This window comes from Bactrocera latifrons, unplaced genomic scaffold (assembly GCF_001853355.1).
Source record: "Bactrocera latifrons isolate USDA-ARS-PBARC rearing strain unplaced genomic scaffold, ASM185335v1 scaffold_786, whole genome shotgun sequence".
Lineage (NCBI taxonomy): Eukaryota > Metazoa > Arthropoda > Insecta > Diptera > Tephritidae > Bactrocera > Bactrocera latifrons.
The window spans coordinates 1-23,776 of NW_017537474.1; positions in this window are offsets into that span (position 1 = coordinate 1).

Consider the following 23,776-nt stretch of genomic DNA (forward strand, 5'->3'; position numbering starts at 1 on the left):
TGAAATATGGGACCAGGGGTACATGGCGATCTTGTTATCCGGTTTCACTAGATCAGTGATATATGCACAAAGCTTTCGAAATTCCTGCACATGTGTCTCAGGATCCAAGATAAACAACGTCAATATTTTGGTTGAAATTTGGAGATCTATAAGATTTATCTAACTGTGACAGTTCGTTTTTAGTTTTCTTTGAGAAAGAAACGCTAGAAAGGTATTACCTTTTAAGAAATGCATAAGCTCCATATTATCTTTTATAGGAAATAAGACGCTTGAGATTACCATCTTCAAAAATAGGACCCACCAAGTGTTCCTAAACCAAGTCCAGTTCCAGCAATGGAGTATATATTTAAACTAAAACACTTGGAAATTACTCTCCATTTGTAATTTTTGCATCTTGCAGATATTTTCCACCACCACTTAATGTGAGTTTCAAGCTTTATATAGCATAGAACCGAATAGTATAGTGTAAATTACAACCCCTCAGCTTCCGCATCGCGTTCACCGCCTTGCGCTCAAAACTGCTGCCATATTCCGGTACTAAGTCACGTTGCACGAGTCAATAAGCATGGTGTTCGTGTTGACCAGCTTTTCGTTCTCAAATAGTTGCTGTGCATGCCATTCTCTGCAGCCACCAACAACCCCATCGCAGTGGCCTAGTACTCCATCTTCCTCATTTCGAGGCTTTGCACCTTGTACTCTATATATTGGCCTCGCGCATGCGCATCGAACATTCAGTCATAAATTCTTCACACCTTATGATTATAGCATCTTAATACATATTACTTTTAAGCATGGCTAAGAATGTAAGTGTGTGTACAMATAAGTACATRTGGCATGCGGCAAGTGGCTAGTGGCAATACTGGCCGTCAACCAACAGCAGCAGACAGACAATATTTACTTGATTTTACACACAAGGTTTACAAAGTTATTAGCACGCTCGTACTCAGGCACATACTCTCATATTTAGTACTATATACTCGTACATATGCATATGTGTYTGTATGTTTGTACATATGTGAGCATGCTTGTGCACTTCTTAAAAGCATGCATGCGRGTAMATCTTCTTGTTTTGCAGCAGGTGGTATGCAACATTTTGCGGTAAGTGCAACTAGCACTTCTACGCTACTTCTTGCTGGACTCATTCGTGCTCACGTTGCCTACGCCGCACCGCCAAAGTGGAACCGGTCAATGTTGAACCCGGATTGCCAGGTTTGTTTACGTCTGCCCGGGCATTTGTGTTTACTACATATATGTTTGTGGGTACATGCGTTTCTACATTCTACACATTGTGGCAAGTTGATTGTGCAACATRTCATAAGTAGTTTATCCTTCCTGCGTACCTGCTCCGACTTTTCCGCATTTAATTCGACTTTGTCGACGCCTCACTAATACCGGTCTTGACAAATTTCCACCTCTTATTTCATTTGTAGTGAATCACTTAACTTACCACATTATAATCTCCATTTTTACTAYTTTATGATCACAATTTGCCTCTTTTACCTACTTCCTAGTCATTCTCAATACTCTAGTATTTATGTTTTATGTCGTAATGTAATTATGACAAAGTGGGTTCACTAAGAAAGTTATAACGAAATCATGCCTAAGAGGCAATAATAACATCGAAACGATATTACAGCAGGTAACTCCATAAACAAAACTATCATATTATCATTACCATCAWTCAAAGGATGTGACTAATCCAAAACAACCGAGCCTATGGGATCTGATATTACAGTGGGTGGATGAATCTCAAAATGCTTGCCTTTCAAAGAAAATATCGGCAATGCGCTGCGATCTCTTGTCGGACCTGATTGGCCCTACGTTTGAGTCTCTTGTGGACTTCCACGAAAAACTTGGCATTGGGGTCCGCGAGGAACAAATTCAAGGCGGAMGATTCCTTTGATGTCAAAAACGACATCACCGTTTTCGCTATGGATTTGCTCATTCATCAGGAACCCTTTCCCGGCCTTCCAAAAAGGCCTGGTACCACCGAAACACAACACTTCTTGTTAAAACACCATCAGGGTAAGCCTGCTTGATCATATCAAACGTCTCTGTCGCAGATTTACCGAGTTTCACACAGAATTTAATAGCGTACCTCGGCTTACACCACTCACAGAAACACGTCGCGCGAAAATGTTTATCCTGACTCTCTCGGTGTTAGGAGACAACTGACCARCCGCTTGTTCAGTCCTATTACTTTCCGCACAAACCCTGTMTCTCAGATTATAGATTGATTGACCGACCGAAAAAAAAGCCATATTCACTGTGGTCTACTTATTTAGTGTCGAGATCTTTGAAATGTTATGGTCYAATTTCAAAATTTTGAGCGTAAGATAAAATATCAGATCACTAACTGTACAAAGTTTTATTCCGATAACTTCGTTGATGTTTRATTTCTATACYGTAAAGTAAAAGGATAAGWTAAWTTTAAAAGTTCGTTATATGGGAAGTAGGCTTGGTTGTGATCCGATTTCGCCCGTTTTCTATGCAAAGAATATTTTAGTAAACTCGAGCATTTGGTTGAAATTGGTTAATTAGTTCCTAAGGTATAGGATTTCACTCTAGCAAGGGCGGTGCAACAGCCATTGTTTACTTTCTTAGATGGTTCATCCGTTTAGACTAATTTTCGATGACTCGTTCGAGCATTTCGAYTGGTTACTGGCGAATGACACACGTGATGTTTTGCTACAAGGCCTGAATCGAAGCGGGATTGTCCGTATAGACGTTCGACTTTACATATACCCACAGGAATTCTTATATTCTAACGGTGGGATTTCACGATCTTAGTCCTCGTCAAAAACGTGAAAATRTCTGCTTACCGAAGTGTTCTCTCAATAAATCCACGGATTGATGCGATGTGTGGAAAGTGACGCCGTCTTGTTGAAATGAAATATCGCTAACATCACGAGCTTCAACTTCAGGCATCAAAAAGTCTGTTATCAWGGCGCGATAACGGTCACCATTGACGGTTACGTTCTCATCGGCATCATTTTGGAAGAAATATGGACCGATGATTTCACCGGAATCTTGAACAAGCTTATTTTGTACGCTTTCAATTTTAGATCTCGACGTAAAATGCTCCAAGCCGTTCCATACTTCAATCCCAGCTGCTACGTCAGCTACGGCTGCAACAAAAAAAAAAAGGTTATTGAAAAAGATACCTTTACTTGGAGCACCAGGTTTAATTTAATTTTCGGTCCAATAAAAATGCAGRCTATTCGACATATGCGTTACAACCCTGATTTAAATGAAAAGAAAGTGTTCCTTTGGCGGTCWTTGTTGTATTGTCACCCTTATGATTTTCTCTAACGCCCCCTTCTAATTCCATTCCTTTTAAAATTGTTACACTCTTGTGATTGGCATCACTGGAAGCTGTTCAGAAGTGTTGTGCACACACAACTGTATATTGCTCTGAAAACCACCACAATTCATTCGGCTGACTGACCTGTTGAGTCTCATCATACGGGTAACCTATGTACACCAAATATACCCGTATATATTCTATGGCGCACGCCTGAAAATCTTCCGAATGAGTACACTGGCAATACTCCACCAGCAGCCATCTAACTTGCGATTAAGCAATCGTAACTGCAATTTACCCACTGGTGGTTACTTCTGGTAGTAGTGGCGGTAGTTTCTATAATTCCCCTTTTTATTGTTAAATATACTCTGATACTGCCATGCAACCCTATTGCTCGTACCTTCATTGCGTGTGTCGTGTTGCATCACTGCTTCGTGCATCTAACTTGCATGCAACATTGTGGCGGCCCCCGCTCATAGCCGTCGACTTTCCTTGCGCTTGTTGTGTTCCATGTTGCATGTTGCTGGTGCGCTCTATCGACCCTCATACCATTAATGGGGGGCTTTGCCAGCACACGCATGGTAGTTTCATTATTATTATTAATTTTTTTTTTTTTGCATGTTTTCCCCTTTTTAGCAAAGATAATCGCCTGCATTAAAAGGTTTATTTAATTCGCGTACGCTAATTAATATATTCGATTGGTTAATGGTCTAAACAAGAGGCCAGTAATGATATTCTACTATACAAGGTTAGAGCCACATTCATATCAAGAGTTTGGTTATGCCTTTTAGGCACACGTTCAAAAAGAACCTCGTACCAACATTCCGTTGCAGGCGCACTAATATATGTAGATATATATATGCAATTGGTATATATGTACAAAGAACAGTAAATATATACTATATATGTATATATATGAAGGCAATAAAATGAAAAGTGAATATTAAGGAGAGTTCTTACGTAATAAGTGACRTAATAAGTATATTAAATTTAATTGTGCAGTTTTTTTATTTTAGTCGCATAACACAAATATTCTTTAGTTCTCATCCGGTTTATGGAAATTCGTATTTCATAATATTCGAGCTTCTCTTGTTACCCAATTGTTATAACGTTCTACCAGCAAGAACGATGTAATGCTAAAATGAAATAAAGCACTAAAAAATGGTCAAAATGTTTTTTTTTCTTATGCAGATAATTTTATGTCATTTAKGATTTGGACGAAAGCTGTTGATTGATTGGGTAAACCTTTGATTTAACATACCCCCAGATGAAATAATCTAGAGGCGTTAAATCAAATGATCTTGACGGCTGTTTGACTGGTTTTGATTTTCCGTAGGTCGGAATCTTGGACTATTTCCAAATGTTCTTCCAAAGTGAAACATGACATAACGAAATAACGAACCAATGAACTCACTGACAAAATTTTACACAAATGCGTTAACATAACGTAACATTGATTCAGATAAAAGGACAAAGAGCTCAATAAATCTCTTACCGTCGGTTTTCGGCCAGAAGGATCTTGCGACAGCGCATGTACTCATGGTAACCCAGCATTCGCCAAACTCTCGTGAAGCCCAGCTATCTTATAGAAGAATACAGAAGGGGAGCATCGAACCATTCCCGTTCTACTGAAAGCCGGGCTAGGGTATGTAACTTTGGCAGCTTATCATCTTTACCGTTTTCTGAGGCTACCAGCTAATATCTAGATCAGAATTTAATCTGACATCATGTCATGCCTATAATATTGATTCAGATAAAATTTCTTTTTGGATTATATTTATCCGTCTCTTTTTATGTTCCAAATACAAAACTTTTTGAAAACACTTTAGATTATTGTATACTCATTCAATAACTTGTTTCGTCGGGATAATAGTTTTGTCTATTAACCGGTATTGAAGTATTGGAAGGTCCCCTCTACTCCTTGCTAGGTAATATCAAATAGTTAAGTTTAAAAAACATTAAGTCTTATCCAGTCTTTTACCAACTCTGATTTTCAGTTTCTCTATTTTTACTATTCCACTAATACCTTTACAAATCTAGATCTAATGTTGACTATCCGATATTTGGATTATCTAAAACAGGAGTGCCCACTAATTTTAACTACGGATGCCTGATCCGAAACAGCTCAAAGCTCGCTTCCCGTTTTGCATCTTTGTAATAAAGGAAACCTTGAAGCCGATTAAAAAAAAATTTAAGACATTGGAAGAGTTTATTCCAAGGAAAAAACCGGCGTTAGTATGCTGTCGAATATGACAGTAATATTAAAGGGTTACATGGATTTCACTGCTTCAAGCAACATATTTTTCATGGTCCTATTTAATTCTATAAAATCTCAAGAATATTTTTCAATATGCTCAAGTTGATCTAGTTTTGGAGACACAGTCTAAAAAAGTTGAGGTTAGCTATATAGTCACTTAAAACTTGAAACGTTTTTTTCTTGAAACTGTGTCTTCGAAGGCGATTGTCAAAATTTTTCGCGAACTCAACCAATGTTAATTAAACTGTATACAGGTTTTCGTGTTATAATTTACAAGGTTTGAATGAAGTTTTTTGTCAAAGGCAACTATTAAAACAAAACCACTGGGAAATTTTCTGCTAAAACAACAATTTTCACTTTTTTTCCCATAACCCAATAACTAATTTATGGTCAGACACGTAAGTACATATTTTTTATTTTTACTTCATATTTTCCGGAGGACCTCATGGAAATTATGTCATAACGGCAGATTTTTTTTAATAGTTTCTTTTGAAAAATTCAATAAATCTTTGTAAAATATATACATATGTACTTTTAGACTAATGAAAAGTTTGAATAAAAATGAAAAGAGACCATTTTGGGAACCCATGTAACTCCTTAACAACTATTCTAGCTTCAGTAAAAATATGAGCTTTGTTTGAAACTTCTATTGAGATCTCGTAGATGTGAAATTCATGAAGACCACTATTCCAACCAAGTGTTTACTCTATATCTATAATTTTTAGTAGACAATGCGGTCTGTCAAACCGCCCTGAGCGTACACACCGGCGTTAATCACGCGGTATACCACTAAAGCCGTGCTAGTTATAGACTTTCACACCAAAATAAACAACAGTAAATGTCAAACACACCAAAGTAGTTTTCTTAATTAACATTTACACCGACATACTCGTAATTTCCATTTTATTCAAGCCCGTTAACTGCAGCCACTGCCCATTAACTGCTCAGGCAGCCAACCAAACTTCTTCGAAACCGATTGATCGTCCCACCAAATAAGCAGCATTCGTTCAACTCATCAATATGTAAATTATTTATTGCTTGTGTTGTGCTATCGCCATTCGACGTTCTTTAACTCAAATCAAGCACTACTTGGGCGTCTGCGCCTTCGATCGCAATTAACTGTATACACCTGTACTCATCATCCGTGGAAAGGTATCAGGTTTCCTGCAGTACATTTATAAAAACACACTTCGTATATACCTCATGTGTTGCCACAATTTTCTCTTATTTTAATTAAAAACATTTTTAGTGACAAAATAAAAATAATGACTTTTGCATACATATCCCCCCTGCAGCAAAATTTCGTTACTCTTTTATTTTGATGTTTAAGCTTTTTTTTAAATTTTATTCTGTTTAATTGCACCACCCGTTGATTTCCAAGTTGCTCTRCACCTGTAACAGCGCGCTGCGCATTCTCATTTGGATCCTCGGTGTCCGCGTTGGTTGGTTAATCGGGTGGTCGAGTGATCGGACAGTGGTTACATTGAAGCTCAATGCAATTATACATTTTAAAATCGTTTTTGATCAGGTCGTGTTGAATGCCTTTGTCGAATTGAGAAAAACAAATTTATAAAAAATTCAAATAAACATTGAAACGAGCTTCGCAGGCTTTCTCGATTAATTTAATATATTGCGACATCAGAAATTGTTTGCTATTTTTTTACTCTTTTTATCATTTCGATCAATAATGCTCTTTTCTCAGCCCGACAGCAACGTCGTTACATTTATAGCCGCTCTCTGTTTGGTACAGCCTATAATGACCACAAAGCCTCGGTTTCAGACAATGCGGTTCCCTTTAGTTCGACTTCTTCAATCTACTCTTAGTGAAAATAATTCGAGCTGCAGAACTAATTACAGAAGGTACCACCTACTATAAGAGTGTACAGCTGCTGGTGTACTATACATCATCGGCTGTTGATATCTTTGGTCCCAATAGCCGCGCCGTTCTACTTTCTTCAGATTGGATAAAGAACGAGGGCAAACCGAAATATCTCCTGGCATCAAATAAACAGTCGTCGCACGCGTTACTTAGCTCCCACATCACTGTTGACAATTATAACTTCGAAGTAGTAGATAATTTCGTCTATCTTGGAACCAGTATCAACAGCAACAGCAATTTCAGCCTCGAAATCCACAACAGAACTCTTGTCAACAGGTGCTACTTCGGACTGAGTAGGCAAAAGTAAAATCCTCTCTCGACGTACAAAAGTCAAACTCTATAAGTCACTCATAATTCCCGTCATGCTATATGGTGCAGAGGCTTGGACGATGACGTTAACGGTTGAGTCGACGTTGCGAGTTTTCGAGAGAAAAGTTCTGCGAAAGATTTATGGTCYTTACGTGTTGGCCACGGCGAATATCRCATTCGATGGAACGATGAGCTGTACGAGATATATGWCGACATYGATATAGTTCAKCGAATTAAAAGACAGTGGCTAAGCCGGCTAGGTCATGTTTTGCGGATGGACGAAAACACTCCCKCCAGGGGAAGCAGATGAAGAGGAAGACCTCCACTCCGTTGGAAGGACCTGGCTTCGATTGGAATATCCAATATCATCGGCATACGCCACCAGCAGTACACTCTTATAAAAGACTGTACCTGCTCGATTAAGTTCCGCAGCTCGATTTGTTTTCTCCAGCATCACATCGAAGAAGCCTTGTCTGAAACATCATTTGATATCGAATGGCTCGGAGAGGTCCTTCCCGWTCCTGATGGAACTTTTGATGTTGCTCAACGTCAATTTACACAGCCGTATAAGTTTTGCGGGGATACCGCAAATAAAGTCAGCTCCTTTTCGTACTGTCGAATGCAGCTTTAMATCGACGAAGAGGTTYGATTCTYTTTTCACGGGTCATTTCCATGATTTGACGCATGKTGAATGTCTGGTCGGTTGTTGATTTGTCAGATCTAAAGCCACACTGATAAAGTGCAATCAGTTTGTTGACGGTGGGCTTTAGTCTTTCACACAACACGCTCGATAGAACCTTATACGCGAAGTTGGGGAGACTCATTCCACCAAAGATGTTAAAACAACAGAAAAAAGATAGAAGATTAATATAATATACTCTTTGTTAAGGGTAATCCATTTCGACGTTCTACTACTTTTTAAAGAAAAACATAYAAACTTCAAATATAATGGGGAATGTCTATTGTCATTCGAAATAACATTCTTTACCATTTATTTTTTTGAAGATTATCTCTTTCAAATGTTGGCCGCGGCTACGTCTCAGATGGTCCAACCGTTGAGTTTTATTTTCGATGACTCGTTTGAGCATTTCGACTGGTAACTGGCGAATGACACACGTAATTTGTAAGCTCTAAGGCCTGAATCGAAGCGGGATTGTCTGACTTGCGTTTAGACTTTACATATCCCCACAGGAAGAAGTTTAAGGATGTGATTTCACTCGATCTTGGTGGCCAAAACTTGAAATATAAATAATTAGAAACGTTTAGTTGCTTTATATCGCAAAAGAGTATATCGTATGCATATAACACATCAGGTCCGCAAGAGAAAAATTGGATCCAGTGAAAGTAATGTTTTTTTTAGTAAAATCAAAATGATTGTTTGGTTCACTAAAAATACGTTCGTGCACGGGAAACAGCTTATACCAAAACTTCGTCTAAACTCGCCAAATTTCGTTAAGTATTAATAAAATCTCACAACATAATGAATAGTTTGTTAGGTTCCGAGTCCTAATGTGCAGTTACCAATTCGAAAAGCTATATTTAACTAAGGAAACAATATGTTTAAGAACCACCAAAACAAAARAAGCAATTTATATTCTTAAACAAAGCAAAACAACGAAACTGAAAAAATAAGCACGTATAATCAGGAAGTGCCGAACGGCAAACACTAAATGTCTACAAACAATGAAGCAAAGCTAAAAATACGCGCAAGGAACCCACAATTATTAAAGCCACCAACAAGAAGGCAGAACCGAGTAGTCAGCAGGCGTTGGACAGCAATCGAGCAGCAGGAAATGCCGGTAATGGAAACTGGTATTACCCAAGCCAACGGACGAGGCAGGACAGCGCACATACGATGGGACGTTCAACTATAAGCGCGTCGAAGAACGAGAAATTAGACAAGGAGACTCAAAGCAGATGAAGTGACGGCAATGCGGATAAAAGAAATTAAAAAATAAGAACATATAATGTAATAAAAAGAAAAGAAGTCCGAAAAAAAATCAATGAAACAAATAAATAAGCACAAGCCAAGTATACAAACCACCAGCACAACAAGTGTAGATACGAGATACGCAAAAGTACAAGATCCGCTCGATACGGCTACACGCATATAAAGAAGACACCAGCGAACCGACCGAGCTGCCAGCTTGCCAAACCAAACCAAAAGCAACACTAWAAGAATGCTAAATCAAACCAAAACCTCTTGGCGTCACGCCGAGCTCAATGACGATGCCGCTCCGTACAGCCACAAGTGTGTGCCCTGACAACATGGGAATGAGCAGGCGTGAAGGGTATGAAATAAAAAGACCYCAAAGYAGTAACAAGGACCAGTAGCTTGGAAGCTCATAAATAAAACATGTACGTGAAAAAGCTTCAATGACGGAGTGAGTGAGAGTGCGCGCGCATGCGCCCGTCTGTGATTTTGGGCAACGAACTTCAGGTACTAGGAATACGATTATATTCGCAAAGCTGCATGAGTATATTCAAACAATGGTCGATTGTAATCCAAGGCGACAAGTTACACATACATACACTCAMACGTATGTTTACCTACATACATATATATGGAATACGTATGCAATTGGCAGAACCAACTAATTTGGGACAAATTGTGTGATTTATTATGGTCTGATGAGTACAGATGCAGCTAGATCGCAGATTTGCCAGGATGTATTGTTCACACATTCATATGTCCAAAAGTGTGTGTGTATGTACGTGTGAACGAAGACGAGCTTAAGAAAGCATAATATTGTGATGAATTTATAGACTTTGAATTTGAATAAGTCCTCTTCTTCTTTACTGGCGTAGACACCGCTTACGCGAATCTAGCCGAGTTAGCAACAGCGCGCCAGTGGTTTCTTCTTTTCGCTACGTGGCCAAGCGAAGCCAGGTCCTTCTCCACTTGGTCCTTCCAACGGAGTGGAGGTCTTCCTCTTCCTCTACTTCCCCCGGCAGGTACAGCGTCGAATACTTTCAGAGATGGAGTATTTTCGTCCGTGTTTGTTCTGGTTCCCAAATATACGAAACTATCTACAACTTCAAAGTTACTACTGTCAACAGTGACGTGAGAGCTAAGTCGAGAGTGCGACGACTGTTTGTTTGATGACAGGAGATATTTCGTCTTGCCCTCGTTCACTGCCATATCAATATCRTCGGCACACGCCAGCAACTATACACTCTTATAGAAGATGGTACCTTCTCTATTTAGTTCTGCAGCTCGAATTATTTTCTCCAGAAGCTGGTTAAAGAAGTCGCCTTGTCTGAAACCTCGTTTGGTGTCGCAAGGCTCGGAGAGGTCCTTYCCGATTCTGACGGAGCTTTTAGTTTTGCTCAACTTCAGTTTACACAGCCGTATTAGTTTTGCGGGGATACCAAATTCAGACATCGCGGYATAAAGGCAGCTSCCTTTTTTGCTGTCAAAAGCAGCTTTGATTCTCCTTTCACGGGTCTTTTAAAAGATTTTTCGCATGGTGAATATCTGGTTGGTTGTTGATTTTTCAGTTCTGAAGCCACACTGATAAGGTCCAATCAGTTAGTTGACATTAGGCTTTAATCTTTCAATCTTTCACACAATACGCGTGAAATTATATGCAATGTTGAGGATGCTTATCCCATGGTAGTTGGCGCAGATTGTGGGGTCTCCTTTTTTGTAGATTGGGCATAGCACACTTAAATTCCAATCGTTGGGTATGCTTTCGTCCGACCTTATTTTACAAAGAAGCTGATGCATGCTCCTTATCAGTTCTTCGCCGTCGTGTTCGAATATCATCATCGATTGGGGAATCGAGTTCGCCTTCTCTTGGCGTTGTGTGCTCAKTGCCATTCAGCAGGCTGGAGAAGTGTTCCCTCCATAATTTAAGTATGCTCTGGGCATCAGTGACTTGATCCCCTTTGGGTGACTTTCGAGCATTACCCCTGTCGACCAGCTTATCAAGCTCTTCGTACTCACGCATTTCGCCCTCTCTCTTTTTCTGTCTGCAAAGGCGTCTCGCTTCCCTCTTCAACTCTCGGTATCTATTCCATCGCTGCGACATGGCACTCCTCGCCGTACCAGCGGTTCTTTCACACTTTCCGAAAACCAATGGTTTCGGTTGCAGCTCTACGTAAGGAGTTTGAAATGCCGTCCCACTGTTAGTGCAATCCGAGTAGAAAATAGTTCGGCTGTCTGTTGTGATTGCAGCTTCTCGACGTCGAACCTTCCTTGTGTTTGATGACGTGCGTTTTTTGCTGCACAGAGACAGGTGCGAATATTGGCTGCAACAAGATGATAGGACCTCGGAGCGCACGCAMATCTAAAAYACTGGAGACRTGTCTTCCTTCTATCACAACATGATCGATCTGGTTGATGGGTTTTCGATCCGGAGGTAGCTTGATGTATCTTCTTATGCTGGAATCTAGTACTACAGATAACCATATTTCAGGCCCCGGCAAAGTCGATCAGCCTCAACCCATTGGGGATGTTTCCTCGTGGAGGCCGAATTTACCGAGTGTAGTGCTAAAAATACCTTCTTTGTTCACTCTGKCGTTAAAGTCGCGATTTTGACATCTTAGCGGTAGCAGGTCTCATAGACGCGCTCCAAGCGCTCATAGAAGGCATCTTTGGTCACATCGTTCTTCTCTTCCGTCGGGGCATGGACGCAAATCAGCGATATGTTGAAGAACCTCCCTTTGATGCGTATTTTGGCTAGACGTTCACCGGAGTGAATGATAGTACCCGGCGACGGAGTCTCATTCCCCACGAATTCTAAACCAAACTTTCGCTCCTTTATATGGCCACTGTAGTAAATGCCACAAGGACCTACTCGTCTCTGTACTTGTCCCGTCCATCGCATGTCTTAGGCGGCGGTGATGTCAGCCTTTATYTTCACTAGGACATCAACCAGCTGGACAGCGRCACCTTCCCAATTAAGGGACCGGGCATTCCAGGTGCATGCCCTCAAATCAAAGTCCTTAATTCGTTTGTTGTCACTCATCCGAGGCTTGTTGTTTCCTTTCATTGGGGGTGGGTTTTTTACGTGGCGGGTTCCAAACCCAGCGCAAAACCCTATGTAGGGGATATTTCGCCTTCTCACTTTAGCTCGCCTTAAAACGGATGTTTTATCCCACCCAGAGGATACTTGGTCAAAGACCGGAAGTCGTGAGCTGCTTGAGTCATATGTAAAAGAATCGTTTCTGGCCAATCCCAAGTGAATGGCGATCAGAGAACTTTCCTTACTTACGTGCACTTCTACACTTGATTCCATCCTCCACGGAGAAGAGCTCATATAAAGGTTAAAATAAAATGCTTTGCCTCGATGTGTGGTCTTGTCCTGTCAGAGTCTAAAATCCTATAACAAGCTTTTGTGGATTATCTTGTCAACCCATACCTCTTACTGGTCTGGTACTGGTGGAKATTGTATCCATTTTTCAGTGGTTTTCATTTAACTTATAACTGTTTCATATTAGAACAATTTAGAGGAAGTTCAAATTATTTTTAGTAAACCTGTATTTTGCACTCTTCTTGATCATTTCAACTATTTTGCTTAATTAAGGTGTTTGAAATTAAAATTCTGAATTTATGGCACGAGTTTAAACCAGTTGGCACATGCCAAGTGTTGCTGGTGATGAGTTCATACTCTTTTTCAAAAGCAAATGAATTTTTATACTAGTTGTGTATTTAATAACGGTATACATATAATATTTATAAAATAATATTTCCTATAAAGGAAATAAGTATTTAGAAATTCTAATTGGGTAAAATCATTTTCAAAATTTTAGAGTTTACGATCATTTAAATATAATTTCATTTTAGGTTGATATCTCAACAACTGAGAGACTAGAACATACTATATAGAAACTCGTTAATCAGAAAATAATTAAATAAAGAGGCTGAAAAAATTATGAAAAAGCAGGAAAAATTAAAATAAAAATCTACAGCAAACCCGATTCGAGCGAGCCCGATTCCCCAATCGATGACGATGGAGCAGACCTTCCATTGCCCGACCAGGAAGAAGCTCGAATAGCAATTACCCGCCTGAAGAACAACAAAGCGGCGGGGGTCGATGGATTGCCGGCCGAGCTATTCAAACACAACGGCGAAGAACTGATAAGGAGCATGCATCAGCTTCTTTGTAAAATATGGGCGGACGTAAGCATGCCCAACGATTGGAATTTAAGTGTGCTATGCCCAATCCACAAAAAAGGAGACCCCACAATCTGCGCCAACTACCGTGGCGCATCCACAACATTRYATATAAGGTTCGAGCGTATTGTGTGAAAGATTAAAGCCCAACGTCAACTAACAGATTGCACTTTATYAGTGTGGCTTTAGACCTGAAAAATCAACAACCGACCAGATATTCACCATGCACCAAATCTTGGAAAAGACCCGTGAAAGAAGAATCGACACTTACCACCTCTTCGTCGATTTCAAAGCTATTTTCGACAGCACGAAAAGGAGCTGCCTTTATGCCGCGATGTCTGAATTTGGTATCCCCGTAAAACTAATGCGGCTGTGTAAACTGACGTTCAGCAACACCAAAAGCTCCATCAGAATCGTTAGTTTCCTCTCGAAAWCTCGTAACKCTGACTCATCAGATGTTGTCATCGACCATTCCTCTGCACCATATAGCAGGACGGCATGATGAGTGACTTGTAGAATTTTTAATAAGCCCGAAATAGCAGTTGTTGACAAGAATTATTCTGCCTTAGGTTTCGAGGCTGACGAGGTCGCACGACAGGGAGTCATCTTGTCTGAAACCTCGTTTGGTATCGAACGGCTCGGAGAGGTATTTCCCGATCCTGGAGCTTTTGGGATTGCGCATCATGAGTTCAGACAGCCGTATTAGTTATGCGAGGATACCAAATTTTCACGGGTCTTTTCCAAGATTTGGCGCATAGTGAATATTTGGTCCTTTATTGATTTTCTAAGCTTAAAGGAACACTGATAAGTTCCAATCAGTTTGTTGACGGTGAGCCCTTTTGCGGATAGGGCAGAGCTCACTGAATTCGAATCGTCGGCCATGCTTTCGTCCGATCGTATTCTACAAAGAAGCTGATGCTTGCTCCTTATCCGATCTTACCCGACGTATTTGAATAGCTCGGGCGGCAATCCATCGAATCTGGGCATTAGTCACTASATCACCTCTGGGGTTCTACAAGAGTATGCTCCAGTCTGGAAGCCTTCTATTAGTCGCCGCAACTTTTCGTAGAATTTTCTACAGTTATTCCTGTCGGGCAGCGTGAGAAGCTATTCATACTCACTTATTTCGGTTTCCCTCTTTTACCTTGTTCCCGGTCTTAATAGCACGTATTTCTTTCTTTTTATTTTTAATGACCCTATAAGAAGTTCTGCTGTTAACGCGGAGTCTCTTTTTTTCCGATGGACTGCCGGTAAAGACTTCTCAATTTTTCGAGTTTTGAATAATCTTTTTGCAAATTTCACAGCATCTAACAGAAACAGTTTCTAAAATAGCTGTAGAAACAATAAGTTCACGTTCAATAGAAAACAAACCAGTATATTCCTGCGAAATTAACTAAACCAAAAAGTTTTGAAAATTTGTCAATAATTATTTTTATAATATTTTTAGTTAAGTAGTTGCTAATGAAGGAAGAAAGCAATTTTATTAAATTATGCTTGTTGAAGAGTTTAAAAATAACCAAAGACAAATTAAAATTTTTTAATTTTGTACTTTTTCTGTCGCTTAATTTTATTATTAAAATTTCGAATTTTTGTATTGTTTAAAAAATGTTGAGCATMACTAATAATGCTATAAATTATCACAATTCATTGCTTTTTCACCACAACTTTGACATTTATGTTAAGCAAAAAAAAATTTTTGAAAGCAAACAATGAAACGGCAGCTAAAATCAGAAGACAAAAAATAAATAAAATAAAAAATAAACATGCAAACGTATGTTAAATATATATATTTGTAGATTACTAAGCTCGAAAAAATATAAAAAAAAATTTAATAAAGAAATTAATAGTACATTAAATTTTATTTATTAGTGAGTATTTMAAAAATTCACAAGTAATGCTTGTGTACATATGTATGTAATGAAAAAAATATTTGGAAAAGAAATTAGAATTAGGAAATTTCAAAATGTTTTCATGCGTCGTTTCCATGCGTATAACGGTGTCATGCAACACCACCTACACAATTTTCAACCAACCATTTAGAATGGAAAAATTACAAACAAAAAAATGGAAAATCAGAAGCAGAGCGCAAAGTGTATCTGTCAGTTGCAATTCGAGCCTTCGCTGATTCTGCCTGTCAGAGCGCTTCTACCTCTGTCTCTGCAGCGCTTCTGTTGCTCTTATGACCCGACAGAGGGGTGTTGTCATAAGTAGTTGCCTTATTGTTGTTATTGCTTGCTGCCACGGTTGTCGTTGTCGGTGTCGCTGTTGGCAACGTTGTTGACTTTTCAAATTGTCCGCGCCGAAAAGTGTTATGTCGCCATAAGCAAAAGAAAAAAAAATAGTGAAATTGCTCCGCTTCCAATGCGAATGGCATTGTCTGTCCGCCGTTATTTCATTTGGAAAATTGCTATGCAAGCACGCACTCAACGCAGAGTTAACGAAAAATTAAAGAAAATAAAATGAATAAATGAATTTTGCAGCTTTGTAGATATGCTACTGAATTTGAATTCTATTTTTAAATTCGGCTCGCTGCTTTCTTTACTCTGTGTGTGAGTGCGTGTCTTCAAGGAGAAATTTTCAAGAATTTTCATCCGTTGTGCTGCGAATCCGATGAGTCAACTTCGGGCTGGCTGCTTTGTCGTCATGCAAATCGCTGAGAAAATTCGTTTACCCACATGAAACATGATTTTTAATGTACTATCAAGGGTCCAACACTTTCCCACCATCTCGTTTACTGTTCGCATTCTGTATTATTTGTATAATATACCAGAAAAGTCAATCAACCAACTCGCTAGATGACACTGGCTTAAAAACCCGTCACTAGTTTCAAGCCACTTCCTYAGATCCGAAGGTGTAATGATATTGAAAGTCTGAAACACGGTAAAACATTCGACGATGCATGAGCATCTCCTGGTCATTTGTTAGGGGATTACACAAATCTAGGATTATGACTAGAAAAAATCGGCTTAAAGTACCCTTTCTCCTTCTTCTTTAATTACGTATACATCGCTAACGCGGTTATAGCCGAGTTAACAACAGCGCGCCAGTCGTTTCTTCTTTACGCAATTTGGYGCGAATTTGAGATACTTAGTGCAACCAGGTCCTTCTCCTCCTGAGATCTCCAAAGGAGTGAAAGTCTTCCTCTTTCTCTATTTCTCCTGGGTGCTGCGTCGAATCTCTCAGAGCGGGAGTGCTTTCATCCATACGGACGACATGACCTGCCCTTCGTAACCGCTGCCTCTTAAKTTGCTGAACTATATCGATGTCATCCTAAAACTCCTACAGCTCATCATCAAAGCACATTTTCCGCAGAACTTTTCTCTCKAAAACTCACAACGTTGACCCATCCGATGTTCTATGCCTCTGCACYATATAGTAGGATGGGAATAATGAGTGGCTTATAAAGTTTAGTCTTAGTTCGTCGAGAGAGGTCTTTACTTTTCAATTGCCTACTCGGTCCAAATTAGCGCCTATTATCAAAAGAGATCCTGACCGAGMCTTTTTATATACTTGACCCCAATCTCTAAACGGTTGGAGAGTCTATCCATATGAAAAAGCAGCCAATACAAACTAAATAAATAAAGAATAAAGTAGATAGATTTGACGAAATTTTCATCTTCAAAATAAGCCCTCCTTTACAGTAAATTCTTYGTGACAACTAATAACTACTACTAAAGAAACCACGTAAAAGCTAARAGTGTCTCATTTTCATCAGAAAATGCCTAAAAGTTCATATCTCGTGCTCTTTCAAATGAAGATTAAAATAATAATCTCTAAATACTAAAATATCGATCATTTTTAAATAATCACAGCCACAATATGTCCCAAATAGCACAACCTTTACACCAACTTTATGACCATACAGAGTTTGTCCGCAAAGTAATAGGACTGAGTCGATTAAAAAAAATTTATTGAGCCTATCCTTACAATTCTTTTAAAACATTCAAAATAGGCTCCTCCGAAATAGCCTTGAGAGCTGAGGTGCATGCTRCTTGGATATCCTCTGTCGTCTCAAAATGCTTGGCTTTCATCGGCCTCAAGGAAACATAAAAAAGTCCGGGGACTGTAGCTCGACTGCGAAAGCGTTTTGATACCGACCTTGGTTAGGTAACTGTTCACAAGAAAAGCTGTGTRAGGYGTGGCGTTGCAACGTTGCGTTGGTGGTGCMACTTCGAATCGGCTGGGATGTCTTTTCGGACCCAACTGACCCTTTCGTTTGAGTCTTTTGAGGAGTTCCACATAAAACAAGAAACAGAATTTAATCGCGTACCGCTCACCACTCACAGAAACACGTCACCCGAAAATGTTTGTCCTGACTCTCCAGGTGCTCGAAGGCAACTGACCAGCCGCTCGTTCGTTAGCTAGGAACGCCCTCTACCGAATCCAGTMGGTGTGCGCACAGTCGCGCGGTCTGTATATGGTAGTTAGAGTTAAACAATATTTTGCTCCTCTGGCTTCACAATGGGCTGTCTGCCAGGATCCAAATTCGATTTAGCTTTTTGAGACCAGCCATAAAACCTAACCTAAATATATACACAGTCTTATTTTATTTTTTCTTTTATTTTACTTCTTCTTTTCCACAAAAAATATTTCATTATCCAATTATTCAATAAGTTTCTATAACCTTTGTGAGCCCAGCTGCTTCTTAAGTTGATGATTACAAATGACCTATTCAAATGACACTTTGTCGGTGGTTGTGATAGATTGTCAACTGCATTTGTCTGATGCGTTGCAATAAGTCAGTTATTTGATCACTTTTTTCATTAGGTTATAAATGGACAGTACTTCGAATTGTTATTCTTTATCTCCAATAATTGTTTACATACTTATTTTCCACACTGAAAAATGTTTTTTTTTTATTTTTTTGACATCACACAATAAAATACGTAGAAAGAACTTACGAGTATACAAACATTCATAAGTAGTCCTGATTTACACTATGGATCTTAATTTAGATCGTACCAAGTTTAGAAACCGTATTAATGAAAAGTATTTTGGCTGAAGATGAGACATGGGTTTATGAGTTCGMCATACAAACAAGTCAACAATCATCGGAATGGAGGGAAAAAAGTGAACCGAAACCAAAAAACCATGCCAAAGCTGCTCAAAAATCAAGGTGAGCCTCATTCATTTTTTAATATTGTCATCGAATAACGTTTGTGGCAGAATTTAAGTCCGAAAACGCAATGAATACCATCGATCAACCACCGTATTCACTCTGTATCAATTTTTCTYGTTCCCCAAACTAAAATTGCCGCTCCGTGGAACCCGTTTTCAGTCCATCGAAGAGATAAAGCAAAATTCGGTAAAGGAGTTGAAAACCTTCTCAAAAAGTGCTTCGAGGGCTCGAAAAATCGTTGATATAAATGTATTACATTTGGTGGAAATTACTTTGTAAGGGGAAAAATAAATATTCTTAAATAATTAAATATTTTGCGTGTTATTTCTGCGGGTACTCTTTTGTCCAAATATATGTAGCAGCCTATGAAAAAAAATTAAAAGAAAATTATATTTTTRCAACAAAACAAAATATCCCATATATTTAGTTCCTTGACAAAAACTTTCAATCCTTCTCTCTTGTCTACATTCTTGTGATGGAAATCATAAAAAATACAGACTCTATTGTTTGAGGTCAATGAATCCTTCCAAAATTTTAGCGCTTTGATCACTRCAAACAGTAAAAATATTTAACGGCAAAAAATTAGTGGCAGAAGAAAACTGACACTGCTCACGTATGCGCTTACATATGTATGTATTTATAAATATATGTATAGTCGTACATACCCACATACTAAATGCAGAATTTCTGGTAAGTACCCAGTGGGAAATTAGTTGAGCTTCTCTTTTCAACACTTTGCAAGTCTTTGTAATTTGAATTTTTTATATCAGATTAACTGATATACATGGSACTATCAGAATATAGTACAACTTCTTGTCAAGGATGCTTTGACTTTCAATTTTCTAATTTTCTTATTCAAATTATTTTCTTTCTGCTGGCTAGGTCATGTCGTCCTTATGGTTGAAAACACTTTAGCTATGAAAGTTTTCGACATAGTATCCGCCAGGATAGGCAGAGGATGAAGAAGACCTTCACTCCGTTGGAGAAATCAGGTAGAGAAGGACCTGACTGCACTTGGTTGCAGGTTGGTCGAATTGGAGTCAAATAGCGAAGAGAAGAAACGACTGACGCGTTGTTATTAACTCGGATATACACGCTAGTAAAATAAATTCTGCAACTAGCCTGTYTCCCATCAGATGAATTCAAAAATGCAGGACCACTAACGCGGTACAAACGCAAAAGATTTGCCAAGTTGGTACGTTCTTCCGATCACTGAGTTTTTTCGAGTTCTTGCCCAAGGAGACTTCTAATAAGAACAAGCCGATGAAAGCTGAATGGAGGCGATGATGGCGCTTATTACATTAGACGATGCTTTTAAAGATCGGTTTACCTAAGTTCTCACCAATGAATTTTTTCCTYTGGAGCTATATGTAGAAGTTCACASAAGTGAGGAAAGTTCTCTGAGCGCCATTTACTTAGGATTGGTCAGAAAAGATTTTTCATATTAATATTCAGGTCATATGGCTGATGCAGCTCATGTATTTCGGTCTTACACTAAGTATTCTCTGGGTAGCTATCAAACATCCGTTTGWAGGTGAGCTAAAGTGAAAATTCGAACCATCCCTCCCTTGCGTAAAAAACTTCCCAAATGAAAAGAACAAAACAGCTTCGCATGAGATGACCAATGCAGAAGGATCTGAATACAGTTGSACTCTCCAATTAGCGCCAAGAGCGAAAAACTGTTCGGCTAAAACCGCCTAAGTAGTGTCTACCGCAATAAAGAAGAAGAAAACTTCATCCAGATCACTTGTTTTGAGCCCAAAACTAGACTATAGAAGCATCTTCAGTCAATTGTCAATTTCCTAGTAGGCAACTGCTTTCAACCGAAATACTTGCATACTGCCATATGATTATAAAATACATGTGACTATATCTTCTCACAGAAGAAACAAAAAAGTAAAATCTCTRCTACAGCAAACATCATTTGTCTGTTCGTTTGTCTGTTGCACGCGTCGCAACTGAATACTAAAATCGTTGGGGAAAAAGAAACTACAAGAAGGTAGTACGAGTACAAGACGCGGCATATTTAATTTAACGACTCCATGCCTTCCTTTTACCTTTTGATACTCCCGATCGCAACTACCAACGTTTTTCTAAAATAGTTTTTTTTTTTTGTATTTATTTTTATTATTGCTGTTATTTTCTTTCGCTGCATAATTTGCTTACACGTATGTGTGTAGGTATGTCTGTACGTTTGCTGCGTTGCGTGCCACTTTTGTATCGAAGCGCTAGCAATTCGATATTTTTTTGTAAATCTTTTTTTGTGTTGTTGTATTTGTTCTTCTTATTGCATTTTATTTGAATTTATACATACACACATACATACATTTATRGATATATTTTGTATTTAGTGTCGCCTGATTTTCTAAAACCACTCTTTGGGTCGCCATGAAATTGGAAATGAGTCTCCTAAATTAGTTTTAAGATGCGTCGTGGATAAAATATAAACAACACACACAAACAAACCTTTGAAGTTAGTGGCTGGCTGACACACTTTGGAGAAGATGCATATAAATGCCTTTATAAATACACAYATGTACATACACATGCATACATATGTATGTAAGTTTGTAAAGTCAAAGGTGGCTTGGAGATGGCGCAGATAATCGATGTCTTCGACCAAAGATTTATATATCATGCATACATGCATATGAATACACCTACATCTTTGTGTGTATGTGAATACTCGTATGTGTGCAGGTATGCATTTGACGTAACTATTTTGCATAATTTTCTTTACATTACATTGGGAATCATTGAAATTGATGAACTGTAAATTTGTTATGTAAATAAAAACGGTTTTTACCAAACGCATTACACTTACACTTACATTTCGTCAGATTTATTTGACAATAAAATACTTCGAAGGCGAATGGAAAAATAAGAGGTGTGTATGCGCAGTTACAAACCGTATTGGACTCTTGTGTTTTTTATGTGATTATGATGAAAGGTTTCATTTTTTCCATGTAGATACGTATGCACATACATACATATATTCATTTGGAAGAACCGAAGGATATTGGAGTTTTAAATTCAAATTAATTACTAAAAGAACTCAAATTGAGTTTAAGTTATTGTAAATATTCTATATTATCAGTGCATTTGTAATGACATTTTCTAACGCAGTTATCGAGAGAGCCAATTCATGAGTCTAACATTGGCAACAAATGTTTTGTACCAACTCATTAGACTTGGATGTGATGTATTAAAGAACAAATTTTTGTCCCAAAACAGTCTCCTTAGTCAAACGATGGAAACTTCCGAGTATCTCATAGAATCAACCAGCTGACCGCAGTCGGATAAAAACTTATAGTTTTCATAAAATGGAGAAGACAAAGGCAGACGGGCCAGCAAACATACAAAAATATCTAGGGCTTTAGTGGTGTTCGGAGATTTGTGACCCAAATATGTACCATCTATACAAGAAATAGAAGACGCGCTCAAACACATAGAAAAATTCAAGTCGTCCGGGGAGGATAATAAAACAGCTGAACTTATAAAAAAATACAAATACTAAGTCAAGGAAATTATTCAAATTGGTCACGAAATCAACGACGATAAAATGATGACGTCCAAAAAAACAGTCTTGCATCCAGAGTGATCATTGGCCAATACGTATTTCAAACTGTGAAAGTGTTTTGCTTACTTGAGCCTCGAACTCAGTAGTCAACATCGAMGAGGAAAAAAAAGACAAGCCGCCGTGAGGTCATAGGCGTCTCTAATAAAACTCTTCACATCAAAACTTGTCAATAGGCAATGTAAACTTGACCTACTACTGTGATCAAATTGAAAGGTAAATTTCTAATTTAAAGTAATCCTCCYATCAGAAGATGCTATAAATTTTGCAATTGACYTCTAATGTCAGTTCTGTTTTGACATTTGTATAGTGTACCCATGCGAAATACACGTAAATAAACAATAGTATGCTACACTGCTCCAGAACGTGGGTTATTRGTGACTATTGGTCAAATGACGGTGACTTTGRCACAACGTGAATTTCGTCGCAGATTTCCTGGCCGTCCGAYGCCTACTGGCTGACAGGCGTGGCAGATCCCGGGTAACAGTTCTACAGAAAATATTCCTGCTGTTGCTGAGGATGTAATGATAGCGCCGTCGACATCGACCAGACGACGTGCCACGCAAATGAGTATCAATCGACGGTGTTTACAGCGAATTTTGTTACAAGATTTGAAGATGTTTRTATACAAAGTCCAGACGGTGCATCAGCTGTTAGCTGCTGACCGCCAATCCCGTCTAACATAAGCTCAAGCCATCCTTAATCACCACCAAGAGGAAGATGATTTTTCATCAAAAATAATCATGAGTGATGAGGAYGGGTCTCATCATCCATCTTAGTGGGTACGTAAATAAGCAAAATTTACGCTTTTGGGGCATTGTCAGCGGGCCAAACGATTACTGTGAGTGGTGAGCGCTACAGAGCAATGATCAACGAGTTCTTTTTGCACAACTTAATGAATTCGGATACGGTGCAAAGGCACGCATTGCACGTGCCGCAATGAATATGTTGAAGGATACACTTCCCGGGCGCCTAACCTTCCGTTTTGACGATTTGCACATAAAAAGGGCTCAAACGACAGTCAACTGTGGCGGTGGCCATTTTAAAAAAATTACAGCCAAAAAACATTGGAAGGTTATTTTTGCTCCACCTTGTASTTCGCGTGTTTTTCGAATCGGTAAATTTTTTTTTCTGTAAGTTGGTAGTAYTGTTAGTGACATCTATGCTAATTTTTACGTCAAAATATTCATTAGTACGAGTATTACGCATC